Source organism: Equus quagga, unplaced genomic scaffold (genome assembly GCF_021613505.1).
Source record: "Equus quagga isolate Etosha38 unplaced genomic scaffold, UCLA_HA_Equagga_1.0 203_RagTag, whole genome shotgun sequence".
Classification (NCBI taxonomy): domain Eukaryota; kingdom Metazoa; phylum Chordata; class Mammalia; order Perissodactyla; family Equidae; genus Equus; species Equus quagga.
Window position 1 is genome coordinate 8629067 of NW_025798627.1, and position 18070 is coordinate 8647136.

Here is an 18070-nt window from a genome sequence, read left to right on the forward strand (position 1 = left end):
TAAATCTGTAATAAGATATTTCACATTAAATGGCATGAGTCTAAGCTGCAATTTCGAAGCAAGCGGTGGTTTAGTCCAAAAGCTTGAAAAGAAATGGTAGCTTATTCTATGCAAAAAGTGAACTGTAACTTTATGCATCTTACATAATTCTCTTCATGACTAAGAACTAACTTCAAGAGTAGTATAAAAATCCATAAAAGCTTAAAAATAAAGTAGGTTCTAAATAAGAATGCAAACAAATATCCGTGTTGAAAAACTGAACTCTTCCATTGCCTTCATTTTTTCCCTTATATTCCCTGTTTTAAAAGGTAAAAATAAGGTCCTTAGCTAGTTCATCAGTCGATAGCAGTTTCAGTGGATTATTTTCATCATTAGACTATTATCAGGCTGAGCAAGGCTGGTCCTTATCAATTTCTTTGGTTTCAAAGCCAGGAATCACAGGGAAAAGGCCAAAAAAATGTTTTATTCAACACGTGAGGTGCACTTGAGTGGTCTGTCCACACAGCCTTAACCCTTGTTCTCTCAAAGTGAACACCATTCACACAGTGGGCAAACTTCTGCTTCTCCAACGCCTTAAAATTAGCTTTAAAACTGGAAAACTCCAAAATACACACCTTAATCGTTTATGTATTCTCTATGGATGGACTAAATAATCTAGGGATTTTCTTTCATGCTCTTTACGTCTAACAGCAGACAAGATTCGGCCAAATCCAGGTGAAATATTTTTCCCATCTACTACTCTGGCCACACCAACTAACTATGCAGATCTCACCAGACCGCCTTTCAAAATGCAGAGAACTACAAGTAAGGAGCTAGACTTTTCTAAATATAGTCCCGTCATGTTTATTTCACGCTCATCCAGTAGGTCACTAGCGGCAACAGGCAGCTATGGACACTTAGAAGCATCTCTCAAAGCAAAATCAAGAGGCGTTTGACAGCTACGTCATCTACCTGTTGAACCTGGGCCATTGCTCCCGACAACTGTCAGATCCCAGCTTCTACGACCTAGAAAGGCTAATGATCGAATTTTTTTTTAAAAGTTGTTTGCTAATCTTTCTTCCTACTCTATTTCTTTCGGGTCACTTCTGCAGAGCCGAGGGAGCTGCCAGAGCCGCCGGAGCCGCGAGCTCCTCCGCCTGGCTGGTTGCAGCAGCGATGCGGGGCGGGCCGGGCCGGGTGGCAGCCTCGCTGCAGCGGACAGAGGTCATCACAGGCCGGGCGGAGAGGCAACGAGCCCTTCCGGCCCAGATTTACTCACCTACGGTCAGCAGAGGCGATGGGGTGCAGGCTGTTCGCCCAGCCCGGGGACCCAGATCCGAGGAGGAGGGGGGCAGTGGCGCCGGGGCGAGAGGGGCGTTAAGGAGGAAAACGTATTACCTAAGCCAGGGATGCGGAGCCAAGAAAGAGGGTGCAGCCTTTCCCTCCAGAAACGGAAGAGGCGGGGGAGGAGGAGGAGGAAAGCGCGGAGGAGGAGGTGGCGGGGCGAGGGCGGCTAGCAGAGGGGCGCCAGGCGTCTGGCCGCGGGCTCAGCCGAGGGCGAGGGCGGGGAGCGCGGCGGAGGTCAGCGGAGGGGAAGGCGAAGCCGGGTGGCGCGCTGCCTCGCTCCGCCCTGGATCGAGACCTCAGCATCCGCCAGGCCGCCGCCCCCTCTTTTCCCCGGGGACGGCCGCGTGCGGACGCGCGGTGACGCCTCGAGGCTCCCGGGTTGGGTGAGGGCATCCCACGCCTGCCGGAGCCGGGCGTCTGCGACGTCACAATTGGAGCGTGATGATTCAGAGGGGACTGCCAGGAAGAAAAGGGCTCCAGGGTCACCTAATCCACTGTTTTTGTTCTTTTCTGGTATCCGCCCACAAATTCGATTTTAGAACCTTCCTCCTCCGATCTTCCGTACTCTTTTTTGGGGATTACGGGTTTGACAGACGCGTTGGCACCTGTGAAGATGGACTTCCTGCTGGTGGCAATCGGGTTCCATTATTCTAATAGAAATGTCAAGTGGGCTGGTTGTTCTTCAGACCGTAGCGGTGTCTCCCGGGCGCTTGCCTTACAAGGTTTGGGCCGCCTTGGCAGGAAGCACATCACCGGTAGAGAGCTCCTCTCTTCAACCCTTTAAGCTGTGCTACTCGGTGTGGTTTTGAAAGGTGGGTGGGGATAGGAATGGGTGATGATAGGAGAGGGGTTGAAATTAAAAAAGGGCAATATGAAGTTTTGCGTGGAGAGGCCTGGCAGCTGGCCCTGCAGGCTGAATGTTGTTTGCAAGTGCATCGGGCCTTCTAAAGCAGCACTTCAGTCCCCTCTCACTTCATGGCACGCCTAGGAAATGATAATGTCTGCAAGGCCCCAAATGGGGAAAACAGAAGAGGCTGCTCATGCCCTTCCACTGTGCCCTTCCACCTGGAGGGCGGAGGAGACTAATAGCTACACACCTGTAACTCATTCCACCGTAGGAAATTGGGAAGCTCTGTTTAAAGTTCCAGCTGGCAGGCTTTCTTATCTACATTTTCCCAAACCACCCAAGCCTGCCTCCTAAGTAGTCAACACTTCAGTCCTCAGAGGGTGAGGAACCGCCAAGACAGAAGCCTGGGGCTATACTCGACCTGTCACACTCTAGGAAACGGTGCTTAAAACTTTACAGCTCCCAAACTGAACTCATCTTTCTGCTCCCAGCCTGCTTCTGTGGTTTCTAACTTGAGACAGCTCTAGCCCAGACCTCATCCCATGCCCTTGCTTTCACTCACTAGCAAGTCTGCTTGACGCTAGCTTCTCTCCCAGATTCATTTCTAGGTCCATCCCCTTAGGGCTTCTTAGGTCCATGCCATTGCTACTGTTGATTAATTAGTCTCATAATTGTATCTATAATGGCTAAATCAAGAAATAGTTTAAACATGATATTTAGAAGTAAAGAGGCAAATACCAGAAGAAATAGTTAGAAGGTGGAAGAATTTGCCTCTAGGGAGCAGGAATCTGGGGAGGGGAGGTCTGGAGCAGGGGACTGCCGTTTTTGTGAAGTTTGTACTATGATATGAACCTGGTCCATTTCCCGCTTTGCTACCACAGAAGTAGTCCTCCAGCACACATCTCAGTAGATTTCTTGCTTGTTTAAATGCCTTCATTGGCTGCCAATCTCTGATAAGATCAAGAGCAAGCTCCTGGGCATGGCGTTTAAGGCCGGTCTCCCCTCCCATCTGTCAACCATGCCCTTCACACTTGACACCCCATTTTACCACACCACGTCTAGTTTCCTAAATGCACAAACTTGTTTCATACCTTTGTACCTTTATACAGGTCATTTCTTTTGCCTGGAGTGCTCTCTTGCTGCTATAATAATAGCTAGTGGCTCTATGCTAAGTGCTTTTTGGGTTTTATGGCTGTTCATTCTTACATCAGCCCTATGGTAGGTATTACTGTTATCTCCATTTAATAAAGAATAAAACTGTGACTTAGAGAGGTTAAGTAATTTACTCAAATATGTACTATGTGGTGAGGCCAAATCTGAATCCAGCAATATGACTCGTATTATATTACCTATTCATGCTTTAAAAACCTTTCTCAGACACTAAATTGGAGCAGGATTAAAAGATTTAAATTTTTTAAGTCTTCAAAGTGCAAGGAGAAAATATAAGTGAATTGCTTTTAATCTCAAAGTAAGCTTGGAACAAAGGGCAAAATTACAAAGAAAAAGTGACAGAGTTGACTACAGAATTTTTAACTTCTTTTATCAAAAAGACCCACAGAATAAAATTAAAAGACACATAAAAATTATTTAAAAGTTGGCAGTATATACGAAAGATGAGAGTAAAATCCTTATTTAATAAAGAGGTCGTACAAAGAAAATATAAATATCCTGTTAAAAAAAATGGGCAAGAATGTAAATTAGCTAAGTCATGAAAGAAAAATGTAAATGGCCAAACATATTTTTAAGGGAAGTGAAAACTTAAAACAATAATGCACCATCAAGTTGACTGAGAATAAAAGAATACTCAGAGGTAGTGATTTGGGCCAGCCACCCTTGAGACAGGATGCATGGCGAATGACCAGACTCAGTACCAAGAAGGGCATAAATTGCTTCAATGTTTCTGGAGGGCAGTTTGGCAGAATGCAGTAAAAGCCTCAAAAATGTTCACACCCGTTGACTCAAAAGTTACATTTCTGGGAATTCATAATACAGGGATTGACAAATGTTTTCTATAAAAGCCCAGATGGTAAATACTTTAGGCTTTGCAGGCCTCATGTCTCTGTTGCTTTTCTTCTTTGTATGTGTGATTTTTTAACCCTTAAAAAATATGAAAGCTATTAACTTGAGGGCTGTTGAAAAACAGGTTGTGGCCTGAAATTGGCCTGAGGGCAGTAATGTGGGTAAAGAGTAGACTACGAGAAAGTTCATCACAGTGCATTTGGTAATAGCTAAAAGAGAAAGCAAACTAAATGTCTGAGGATAGAAATTAATTACAACCAAATATGAGGAAACAAGTTTGTAAAAAATTTTTAAAAGTTGCAGAATATTTATTGCATGAGACAGTATTCATGATTTATTAAGTGGAAAAATACAGTTTACAAAAAGATGTCTATGTTATCCCCAATACAACGTAATCATGTGTATATCTGCTTAGAAAAAGATCTGGAAAGATATAACACTCTAAGATGTTGATAGTGATCTTGGGGTGGGGGTGTGATTGTAGATACTTGGTTTTTTGTTGTGTGTGTGTGTTTCCGATAGTGAATATGTATTGTTTCTGTAATAAGCAAAAATACAAGAAACTTCCTGCGCAACAACAAAGCACCTTAGTTGTCAATGTGAGAAAATCTTCCGGGAATCCACTCCCCTGATGGAGTTGGTGGCTCTCTCTTCTGTGCTCCCTGAATACATAATGGTCTTTTGAGTACCATTATTTACTTAATTGGAGAATGGTTGATACCATCATTTAGTTAAGGATTTTTCTATTATTGGACATCTGGGTTCCCAGTATTTCACTATTATAAGTATGCTGGTTATTTTCTACTTGCTCTCTGCCAGATCCATTTTCCACCCTTCCCTAGTAAACTCTGTGTTTCAGAAGGCAAAACTTTCCTAGACTATTCCCTCTGGGCTCTCTTGCCATCTGGCTTCCAGGTAGGATTGACCAATGGGTGACACCAACAATAGGTTGGACAGTGGAAAAGAAAAAGGTTGGGGTATTTCTTCCCACCTCTTTTCCTGATTTAGACCTCCTGATTTTGGCTCCTGCAAGGCAGCTTCCCCCCCCCCCCCCCCACTGCTCTGCTAACTTCATCTCCTCCCTGTATCCTTTCAGTCCTAGCGGTGGTAACAACTTCGTACTTTTGCAAGAGACTGGGTACCTCCATGTCTCTTGTCATCTCCATGTCATGTTGTTTCCCGTCACCCGATGCAAAACCTAACCCCAAACTTCTGTAAATAGTCCCTTCAATAAAATCTCTTTTGTTGAAACATCTGTGGAAGTTAGTTCCTGCTAGGACACACTGATATATTAAAGAATGCTGGTGAACATCATAGAACACGAGTCTTTTATTTCTTATGCAACAGGCCCTGGGTATTCTCAGATTTTACATCGGAGCTTTTGACTATTCGCAAGATAATTATAGAATGATTTACAAGTTTCCTGAAGTGGGAATTTGAATTAATAACTGTGAGGCTAGTTTTTGGGAATGTAATACTCATTACTGTTCTCCAGTAGTTTTTGAGAAGTAACACTCCATTGCATTTTATTGAAGAAATCATACACTACAGTATGGTAGTGTTCAAATATTGATGTTTTCAGTGGAATCTTTAAGAAAATATTCTTATATCAAGTCGACATATAAATGAGGTAAACATCACATGCAGAGTTAGGGGAAACTTCTTCCTCATCTTTGAGGCAGACTTTGGGACACCCTGCAGAATTCCAAGGCTCCTTGGAACACAGTTTGAAAACACAGATTAGGAGAGTCCAAGAGTCAAGAAGATATATCCTTCATAAATATCAGGGGTCTATTGTATTTCTTTAGGTTAGATTGCTAGAATTACACGGTCAATAATGTAACTTTGCCAAAACACTCTTCACTGTGAATGACGTTGCCTATCTTATTACCACATCTATTATCAAATACACACAAATAAAAAACCTCTCCTAATTTCTCATCAAAGTTTTAGCTGCATTTTTATTATTAACGGGAGAATTTTTTTCCATGTCTATTCGTCATTTATATTTCCTTTTCCCCTCTTCCTTCCCCCCTTTTTAGCCTCCTTTTCACGTTTGACCATTTCTCTATTCATTCAATACCTATTAATTCCCTGTATTGCATCTGGGCATTATGCTAACGGATATAAAAGGTAAACAATACAGTTATGCCTCTGCCCTCACGGAGCTCACAGACTAGCAATATTGTAGTCTTATTATTTATCTTATTTAATTCAATTAACAATATAGTAAGTATGGCGACACTTTGTCACATTTATTATGGGTAATTTTCTTAGTTTATCTTTTAATTTTATTGAAGGGTTTTTATTATCTACAAAATTTAAAAATTTTTATGTTGTTAAATCTATGGATCTTTGTTTCTATGTCTAGAAAATTCTTTTTAAAGCAAAGGTCAGATCAATATTCACTTATATATCTCCTAATATTTTTACTATCTGATTCTTAAGGTTTAAGTCTTCAATAATCTGGAAGTTATTTTGAGAAGCTCTAACTTGATTTCCTCCCCAAATATCTAGCCAATTTTTCTGACATCATTACTGAACAAACATCCTTTTCCCACTAATCTGTGATGACCCATGTATCATGCGTTAAGTTCGTTTATGCACTAAGGCCATATTTCTGGGTCCTCTATTTTCTTTCATTTATCCTCCTTTGGATTACTGTGCCAATGTCATAGCTTTTTAATAGCAATAGGGTAACTCTCCATCAAAATTCACTTTTTCAAAATGTTCTTAATATTTATGCTTTCAGATAAAATTTATTGACTATGTTTAATGGACTTTTTCCTGGTTATAAAAGTAATGCTCTATGAAGAAAAGTTTGTGGAAACTTTGAAAAGATGGGAAAAATATAAAGAAGGAAGCAAAACCCACCCCAATACTATAACTGTTAACGTTTTGGAGTATAACTTCCATCTTCTCTGTGTGAAAGTGTGTGTTATTTTTACAAATATTACTAAACATATTGTTTTGTAAACTGTCGTTTAATCATCATATATGAGTATTTTACCATGCTATTAAATATTCCTTTGAAATATTATTTTTAATGACACATTAGCTAAGGCCTCTAGAGTAAGGATCAATAGTAGCAGTGTCAGCAGGCAGCTCTCACAGTCTTTCTAGACTGAGTCATTTCCTTTACTCGGTCGCATCAAAACCAGCACTGATGTCACCAATTGTTGTTACATAGATCAACATTTCACAGCTGCTGCTGCCGTAACTCATAACTTGAAATCAGCTGCTAGAAACTTAAAATTGGTTTTAACTGTAGTTCACTGGGTTACAATGAGTTTTGCAGCATTTGCCACCTACATCTCTTCTGTTAGGGATATATAATAAATGATTTGACTGTAGGCTATTAGACAGTTAACAAATACAGAAAAATGTGGGTTACCCAAACAAGGACTACATTTGAATTGATTTAGTTATAACTTATTCCCAGCACCACATTGCCCAATCTTATATTTGTGTTCCTTTAAATCATTAACTTAATATAAATCATTTATACTTGCCTTAGAAAAGACTGAATAGCTCTCATGAAAACTAAGCATAGCTCTGATTTCTTAAAAGGATTTGAGGAAGGAATTCTTAACATTTATGATAAAATATTTAAAACTCTGAGTTTTTCTTAAGTTACCAGTACAAGTTTACTAAACTATATAAACTAAGGGGAGTTGAATGTAGTAGTGAGGACTACAAGTAGCTGAGATATCAAAAGCAAAGGGTACGTTTCTAGAACAAGTCATGCAGGTATATTTATAGTCACTTCTCGATGTACGGGAATATAGGCTTTTCTCTAAGAAGGTTTCACTGGGTCTGAGTATTTATCTTTATTCTATCACACTACACACACACACACACACACGCAGTGTATATACGTTAAACTTCATAAAATGGGAATTATCTTTTTCTCACTTACCTTTCCACAGAAGTGTTGCTTACTGAATTCCCAGATGTAAAATATAGTAAATGCCAAAGGCTTGAAGTGTATGGATTCTTAGGATCTGAGTTCCCCTCTGTCTGAAGGGAATTAAAGGCTGGAAATTGGAGAGCAAAAAGTTCAGAGGGGGGACGCTGGATTGCTTTTCCCTGCACTTCATCTGAACATTCCTTAGTAAACGGCCCAGCCCAGCCTCTGCTGATTAGGTGTCGAGTTCTTTGCTGTGCAGTACAAAGGTTATCCTCTGGAGCACACATATTATCAATGACTCATTTCCTTCAATTCTTAAACTTTCCTGAATATTTTCTTGTTTACTTTGGCTATCCATGGAAGACCCTAAATTCAACTAATTGTTGAATCCTCCCTGATACTCTAGTTTGTAAGAACATTTTATGGTATACTTTGTTTTCTTGAATATTTACGTCATGATTGTTTATTCTTTTTGTGTATTTGGCTTTAGAATAAGTTTGCCTAGTTTTATTTTTAGAACTGTTAACAATTTCTATATTCTACTTTTGGGATCTTATTTGGCAAATATGAACATGAAATTAATTTCGTAGGGTATAGTGTATTAAAAATCTTTTAATTTCTTACGCATTCAAAAATAGAACTTTACAAGGCTTCTTTGAAATGTCCAATACACGGAATCAAATTCTTTTCCTAAACCACACCCATTGTATTGCCTCCACACCTCATATTACCAAATCATTCTGGCAAAAACTTAAGCCAACAAGAGACTGGGAAGGCAAGAGGAGACAAAAAGTAGATTTCGCTTGTGCTGATTATACTGTGTTTTTAATTTGTTAAGTAATTTCCTTTGTGATATATAAAGTGCCTCATCATTTAGGTAATATTTGGAGACATATTAAATGTATTTAAGCATATGGGACTGTACTATTACTCCTAATACCTTACAACAAAAAAATAATTTTAGCTTTCAAAATGCCTTTACACATAATGAATCTTTGATCCTAAATGCTTTTCACATGTTTTTTAATAGGATATTCTGACACTGAAATGTTTGCTTATTGTGATTAGTCTCAAGTTTCCCCAAATGAAATGTTATAAATGGAAAGAAAACAATGGAAAATTAGAACATACACGTGTCTCCTGGTTTGTTTGGGTTTTTTTTTGTACTTACTTCACATAGTTTCTTTCTTCAGATCATTTTTTCCCCTCTTTTTCCACAAGAAAAATTAAATATATTACCTGACGTATACAGTTAAATTTTATCTTGGAAATAGCAGCAAATGCGGTTCAGCAGATGCTTCTGTGAGGACCAAGGAGTTAAATGAAAGGTGCAGACCACAGCTTGATGTCAAGATGAGGAAAAGAAAGGAAATTCCCAGTCACCATTCACTTCTCCAGTGCCATTTTTGGTCTCCCGTTCTCCATCCCTTTAGATAATCTTGTTTTCTGGGTGAGTATGGAGGTTTTGACCTTAACATACTCCAGAGTCTAGGAGGAGATCAGTGTAAAGAAGCAGCTATCTCTAATTTGTTGTTGTTGTTGCTGTTGAAGTCAAAACTTAAAACTTGAAAAAAAGAAATCTTTGACATACCATTTACCATAAATCTCTCATCAGCTGCAATTTATTTCCTACCTCATCCACTTTGAATTTTAAAAAGATATACCAAACATTGCCTTCCTCTATCTTTTTGCTCTAAGTGACTCTGGTGCTCCTAAAAATAGGCAGAAATTATACAAGTTTCAATTGATTTTACCTCTAATAATATGACATGAAAATTTTCTCTTTCCTTAGTTCTTTCTTTATCTTCCATTGGGACAGTGAATATGACATGAATAGTAGAAGGTCTCACCAACCACACACCAGAACAATATAAAAGTGACTCTGGAAAGAACTCAAAGTTTTCCCATAAGAGTGAAAACACATACTATCTTGACACTCATTTGATTTTATTTCTTTTCTCCAAAAGAAATATCAAATACTAGGGAATCTAATGTTCATCAGGGGAAAGTATATGCATACTTTAAAACAAATTTTAATCTAATTACATATTATCATTGCTATGTGTGCATACATAAGAACAATTGTAGGGAAACCCAGAAGAGTTTAACGGCCATAATTATTACAAAAGATCTTCCTGATTACAGTTCCCTGTGGGACTTGCTAACATCACAGAATTTGTAATTCAACTCACCAAATTTGGTAGGACAGGTCAATCTACTCATTTGGGGATGTTTTAGTGGCAATTTTAAATACTTATTGCTAAACTGAGATCCTCAAGACTGTATTTACATAATATGCATATTTTAAAATAATGAAGATAATTTGACATTGCATATCAGAAATATTCCAATTGTTAGAAATACACAAATAGATATTGCACTATTACTATGTACCAAGGTTTATGTTCTTTGAAAATAGAGTGCAAAGTTTTTATAATATCAGTGTTATTTCTTATGTTGTGTCTGTGTTATGTATGTATTTTTAATTATTAGGGATACAATTTGGCATGCAATATCAAAATTAAGCAATGTATTAAAGCTTTTTTCTAAGAAATCTGGTTTGGAGAGACTACCTTAGGGAAAAACATAAGCCTTTCAATCTTCTTTGATGCAATATATGCACCACCTGGTGACAACTCAATGTACTAAAGAAAAAACTTGTGCAAAACAGTTGGTTTTGTTTAATGTTTTGTATTTCCTTAAAAATCACTTTTATTTTTGTTAGAAGACAACTATCTGTTCTCAAGATAAGCAATAGAAAATATAAATAATTATAGAGAAGTAGCAAATCACCCTTATTTCCACCACCATCCAAGGATAACCACGATTAATATTTTCAGTAGGTATTCTTCTAGAATGTTTCTGTGCATATATACAAACTTTTTTTTCTATCAGAAACCATCTTTATTTTTAAAATTTCCTATTTTATTAATGCTACTATCTATATCAGCTGCTATTTGAATCAATACCCTGGGCATGGATACTGGTTGATGATCTGAGAAATAAGCCATCATTGCCTGCCAAACCCACATAATCCTGGAACCCATAAACGTCTCCAGTATCCAAACAGATGATTAAACCCCATGGCCTCTTGATTCAAGGTGACGCATTCATAGATCGAAAAAGTTAAATTAGGTTAATCAGATTGCTGTGCTGAGTTCAGAAAATAAGAAACAGATTGGCTTGTTGGCAAGTGTTATAAAAGCAAAATGAATAAGTAAATAAATAACTATTTAAAAGTCATATTGTGAGATGATATCATGAGGTAGACTTGGGATCAGACAAGCCAAGGCAAGTCAAAATCTCTTAAAAGTGAAGTTAGTATGAAGGCACAAAAAAGATACAGGAAAGGGTATGGGAAGCCAGATGTGTTTTCTCTGATCCACTGGCCATGCTTCAGAGTGATACTGATAGAATTTTAAAAATCTGATTATGTCATATTTCTGCTTAAATACCCTTAAAGGTGGCTTCACAGGCCCTTTGTTTCCTGATTCCACCCTATGTTTCCAGTGCTACTATCAGAATGCTGGAGTCCCATGTTTTGTTCCATCTGTGCAGAGTTTTTCTATATCTAAAACAGTCGCTTCCTCTGAGAAGACTTCTCTGGTTCCTAGACTATGACAGGTGGTCCTAATATTTGCTTCTGTAGCATCATGTAACCTCCAAGGCTGCAGGGCCCAACACCTAACACAGCACCTGGATCATAATAGGCCCTCAATGACTTGACAAAGCACCAAGAGAAAAGCAGACATCCCGCAAGTCTGCATGAGATTCCATGTAGCCAAAGAGAGAGGGAGATAGCAAAGAAAGGGCACTCAGATGTGGCTCAACCTCTAAGATTTTTCAGATCCAACTTTGGTCTATGTGATCCTTTCAGTAACTCTGCTATAACGAAGAAGGTCCAGTCCTGTTCGCTGAGTTGCACACAATGATTAGCAGAAGCATACAAAAGGGTAAGGGTAAAACTCAAAATATTGAACAGCTGTGGTACACCACAGTGCTGTGAGGGCAACTCTAGGCATGCCAGCCTGCAGCAGGCAGTCCCAGCCAAGGGAGGAGCAGCCTGATAGCCACCAGGCAGATGCCTTCTCGTATGCAATCTCTATTGCCAGAGGTACTATTTTCCTAAAAAGGACATGGCCCACTGTGAACACATGGGGATAAGGTCTAGTGTAGACAGCTGTGGCCAGCTGGCTGGCAGGCACTGGGTTGATTTCCCCAAGAGCGCCCACCTGGGGCTCCTTGGGGCAAGGGTGACTGGGTTGGCTGACAGTGCACAGTGGGTATTTACTAATTGAGTTTTCAATATCTTAACAATCATACAGCCATACTGTGGCGACTCACTTGTGGAAGGCTTATTTAACTTGCTTTGTGTATTGAGCATGAGGGAAGGGAAAGGATTCAGATTTCATTACTCAATCTGGGGCATCTCCAAAACCTTGGGGTCCATAAGGCCACTTGTCTGTGCCTATAATACAAGGGCAAAAATGGTAAATGCCTTAAGAGAAGTGCTGTTGAGTCATAGGCCCCATAGTATCTGATACTGCCCACCTTGTTCCATATAAGAAAGGGTGTTGATACCCTTTTGGAATCCATAAGTTGAGATTAACATTATCTTCTGGAGTCATTGGATCAAGGTCTTTTTTCTGCACTTCTTGTTAGTAATAGTCAAATGATGCCTTTTGTCTTGGCCTCCAGTTGTATGACCCAGTTTCTTTTGTTTGGGAAGACGCCTGGAACTTTGTGTAGGTGGTCTAAGTTCTGTGCGTCCTGCATTTAGCTCTGGCCAGAGGGATACACTGAGACCACCACATTCACAGCCTTGAGGTGGAGACCAATGAGATCATTGTAGGCCAGGATCTTGCAGTGGGGCTTTGGCAAAGAAGAACATTGACGTCAGAATGCTCTTCCCACTTCACAAAATTGTAGTCAACTCAGGTGTGAACAGAAGGTGAAATGAGCCAGTTTCAGCACCCTACCAAGATGTGTGAAAGAAAGGAGAGGAGGGTTGAGACTTAAGACTTCCAACTCAACCCATGAGCAAGGAAGCAGGGTAGAGCTGACCAGGTAGCACAGCCCCAGGCCAGTTAAAGTTAAGAAAAGGCACAACTCCAGAAGTTCTTCCAAAAGTGGGCTACTGGGACAGTCGGAGTAAGCATCTTGTTCCTAGCATTGGCAGAGATCCCTGATTCGTCGCGGAACCTGGGGAAAAGGGGGTGGGGAAGTTGGGTGCAATGAGGGGCCTCAACCTGACAGTGGTGACATTTTGGCAGACTCTCCGGAGCCCTTCATTGATTACAAATCATTGATTTCCAAGAAGGGAAAGTAGGAGGGGGTCACTTCCCTGCCATTCAGCCCTTTGTGGACCTCTGGATAATCTTTCACACGTTGTGTATGCATAATCCAGGGAGCATCTGTATTTTGAGAAATAAATTTTGCAATCTTATTTTTCCATACTAATGCCAAGTTCACACTGATTAAAATACACAGGGTTATTTGTATGCAAAATCTCTTTCTTAATTAATTAACTAGTATATCAAATTTGTATGCCGGCTTATCGTGTTCCCAGCCCTAGGTTTCTGAAAGATTCGGACAACATATATGACGCAGTTCCTAGCCTCAAGGAATGTACAGCTTGTTTGAGAGAGAAAACTAGAATTCAACAAACAATTAAGCAAAAAGTGAGTGATGAACTATGATACTGATTAGAAGTATTATTTAAATTCAGGAAAGGAGAGCCAAGTACAGGTTAGAGTAAGAGACTATTGCAGGAAGAGAAGACCTAAGGTAGGCCTTCGGGAAGGAGAAATTTTAGAAGAGGGTGAAAGAACGGCTTTTCCGGTATGAGGAATCCAGTGAGCCAAGGCACAGAGGCAGAAAATCAACATTATGTGCTCAGGGACATCTAGGTGAGATGTGTGACAGTAATGAGAGCAGATAATGAGAAATACGGTTGGGCAGCTAAGGTGGTATCCTGTTTCTTTTGGCTCAAAAGTCACTCAGATGAACTCAGTGTTATAGACCACTACTGTTCAATAATAATGCCACCTATGTAATTTAAAATTTTCTATAGTCACATTGAAAAAAAAAAAGAAACAGACGAAGTTAATTGCAATAATATATTTTCCCTAACCCAATATATCCAAAATATTATCATTTTAACACATGCTCAATATATAAATTATTTTACATTGCTTCAGTTGTTAAATTTAAATAAAAAAAAAATCAGTTCCTCAGTTGCACTAGCCGCATTTCAAGGCCTCAATAACCACATGTGTCTAATATTGGACAACACAGCTATGGACAATTGTGAGATTATTTAGCAGCTGAATAATAAGTCAAAAGTGGTATTTTAGGAAGATTTGTTGTCAGTAAAATGCAGAGTGAAATGGAGAGTGTGATGGTTGTGGGAGAAGAGAGAAGTTAGATCTGGAATGGCTTACATGTGGATACTAGAATGGTAGCAGTGGGGTGTTAAGAGCAGAGGGCAAATCTGAGAGATGTTTCAAAGAAATACTTGGTATGTTTTGATAACTGATTAGCAAAGAGAGAAGAAAAAAAATTCAAGAGTGGTAGACAGTCTCCAAACAGCCCTCAATGATCCTTGCCTCCTAGTACTCACACCCTAGTGTAGTCTGCTCCCACACTGTACCAGGAGTGGTCTGTGTGACCAGTAGAATAAGGCAGTAGTGATGGTATGTCACTTCCAAGATTGGGTTACAAAAAATACTATGGCTTCTCTCTTGGTGGTTCTCCCTCTTGGAACACTGGGTCTGGAGAAGGCCAGCTGCTACATTGTGAGCAGCCCCAGGGAGAGGCCCAAGTGGTGAGGAACTGAAGCCTGCCAACAACCTGTGAGTGAGTTTGGAAGTGGGTCCTCCTGCATTCAGATGACTGCAGTACCAGCCAGCCCTTGACCGCAACCTCAGGAGAGACTGTTAACCAGGACTACTCAGCTAAATCTCCCCCTGATTCCTGAGGCTCAGAATCTGTGAGAAGTGATAAATGTTTGTTGTTTTAAGTTGCTACATTTTGGGGTAACTTGTAACAGCAAAAGATAATGACTACATCAACCAATTAAAAAAAAAGATAAACCAATTTAAAAATGGGCAAGAGAATTGAACAGTCACTTTAGAAAAGAAGATAATAAGTATATGAAAAAGTGTTCAATATCATTAGACACCAGGGAAATGCGAATTAAAACCACAATGAGATAACACTGCATACACAACAGCAGGCTAAAGTTAAAGACTGACAATGCAAAACGGTAATGAGGATGTGGAGCAACCAGAATTCCTATTTTTTGAATTAAGATATAATTCACCCATTTAAAGTATGCAACTCAATGGCTTTTAGTATAGTACAACCAACACCACCATACATTTTAGAATATTTTTATTACTCCAGAAAAAAACCCCATACACTTTAGCTGTCACCCTCCAATTGTCCCACCACCTCTCTGGAACCATAGGTCACCCCTAGTCTACTTTCTATCTCTACACATTTGCTTATTCTAGACACTCATATTAATAGAATCATACAATATGTGGTCTTTTGTGACTGCCTTCTTTCACTTAGCGTAGAGTTTTCAGAGTTTACCCATGTTCTATTATGTATCAGTAGTTCATTTCTTTTTATTGCCAAATAATATTTCATTGTATGGATGTGTCACTTTAAAAAAAAATCCATCAGCTGACAGACACTTGTGTTATTTCCACTTTTTGGCTATTATGAATAATACTGCTGTAGACATTTGTGTGGAATATGTTTTCATTTCTCTTGGCTATCTATCTAGGAGTGAAACTGCTAGGTCTTATGGTAACTCTGTGTTTAACCATTTGAGGGACTGCCAGACTTTTTTCTGAAATGGCCACCCATTTTACATTCCCACCCGTAGTGTATGAGGATTCCAATTTCTCCATATCTTCACCAACACTTGTTATTATCTATCTTTCTGATTACAGCCATCCCAGTGGGTGTAAAGTCATATCTCATTACATATTTGATTTACACTTCCCTGATGGCTAATCATGTTGAGCAACTTTTCATATGATTATTCATCATTCGTATATCTTTGGAGAACTGTGTATTCAGATCAGTTGCCAATTTTTTTTTTTTTTGAGGAAGATTAGCCCTGAGCTAACATCTGCTGCCAATCCTCTTCTTTTTGCTGAGGAAGACTGGCCCTGAGCTAACATCCGTGCCCATCTTCCTCCACTTTATATGTGGGACGCCTGCCACAGCATGGTTTGCCAAGTGGTGCCATGTCCACACCCGGAATCCGAACTGGCGAACCCCAGGCCGCCAAAGCAGAACATGCACACTAAACCACTGCCACCAGGCCGGCCCCAGTTGCCAATTTTTTAACTGGGCTATTCATCTTTTTTTATTATTGAGTTTTAATAGTTCTTTATGTATTCCAGATACAAGCCCCTTATCAAAAATATCATCTGCAAAAATTTTTCCCATTCTTTGGATTGTCTGCAACTAGAATTCTTAGTCCAAAATGATATAAACACATTTGAAAAAGGTCTTGTGTTACATAATTTGCCCAAGCTCATGAAACTAGTAGTGTGCTAGGGGCAGGACAGGACCAGCTATACAATTTGCAGGGCCTAGTACAAAATGAAAACACAGGGCCTCTTATTCAAAAATTAAGAGCAGAGCATTAAAGCAAATGCAGGGCACTTCTAAGCATGAGACCTTGTGTGACACATGTTGTAAGCACATGAAGCTAGAGGGACAGAGAAGATTTGAGTCTTGGGCCAAGCTCTTTCCAATAACACATGCTGGGTCAGATGATTTGTTCATTTATTGTGCACACTGAATGAGACATGCTGGCAATGTCAGATGGTGATGTCAAATAGCGATGTCCCATAGCCATTTAAAAACTGAATTTGCAAAAAACCTACATATCCTTCAAAGCCCAATTTGTGATACTTTCTCCAAAGTTCTTAGCTAGAATCTGCACAATATTGTATGAAACTGCTTTTCCTAAAATCATTTTTATAACATTTCAAAATTTTCCCATCCTTGAAATGAGTCAGAGGTTTAAGGACTTAGGAAACTTAATATGTATTTTCCTTGAAAATTGCATTTTGGGGGCCGGCTCCATGGCCGAGTAGTTAAGTTCGCGCGCTCCACTGCGGCGCCCAGGGTTCAGATCCTGGGCGCGGACACGGCACCGCTCGTCAGGCCACGTTGAGGCGGCATCCCGCATCTCCCAACTAGAAGGACCTGCAACTAAGATATATAACTATGTACTATGTAAGGGGTGGGGGGGTTGGGAAATAAAGCAGAAAAAAAAAGAAAAAAAGATTGGCAACAGTTGTTAGCCTAGGTGCCAATCTTTAAAAAAAAAAAATGAAAATTGCATTTTGATCCATCTCACAACTCATTTGATATCTGATATTTATCATATCTTGACACTTCAGTGAAAACTTTCAATTTAACATTCTGTCACAGTAATTACCTAGAGAGAATAATTTATCGTTATGCACGGCTGTCTTATCCACCAGACCACAGGCTAGGACTGGCTCAATCATCTTATTTACTTTATTCAGGTTATCACTTGTATATTACTGGCCCAGAAAGGCCTTTCCTGGCCATCTTATCCAAGGAGGCATTCCCAGTCACTTGTTAGAGATAAAGATAGTATCTTATTGTGGAATATAAAATTCACAAAGGCAGAATCATTTACTCTTTGTTTCTTCTGATATTTCTAGCCCCTTACTGTTCCTAGCATAAATTACAAAAAAATCCAAAAACCAAAAAGCAAAACTGCATTACAGATCAGGAGTTCCTTCTGTGACGCTTCGTTTGTCACCTGTTCAGTGGGTATTTGGTGATTATATGTGACCTAGATTAGAAGAGTAACTTTTGATCAAAAACTTGACAATATCTTCTTAAATGTCAAGGAACTAAGACTAACCCCTTCAACTTCTTTCTTTTCAAAATTCCTCACTGAA

At 39.5% G+C, this 18070-nt stretch overlaps 1 protein-coding gene across 5 annotated transcripts in view; it reads right to left on the reverse strand.

The window, feature by feature from the left end:
* Positions 1–8297, reverse strand: part of LOC124233487 (inositol polyphosphate 1-phosphatase) — a 30269-nt gene extending 21972 nt beyond the window's left edge. For 2 of the 5 annotated variants that reach the window (XM_046650617.1, XM_046650615.1), the window contains exon 1: positions 8112–8297. The gene's annotated coding sequence lies outside the window, so the exon portion shown is untranslated. Of the gene's footprint in view, positions 1–1258; positions 2287–8111 lie in introns of those variants that run through there. The other 3 variants (XM_046650614.1, XM_046650613.1, XM_046650618.1) reach the window with 2 other exon arrangements.
* Between the last annotated feature and the right edge of the window lie 9773 nt (positions 8298–18070).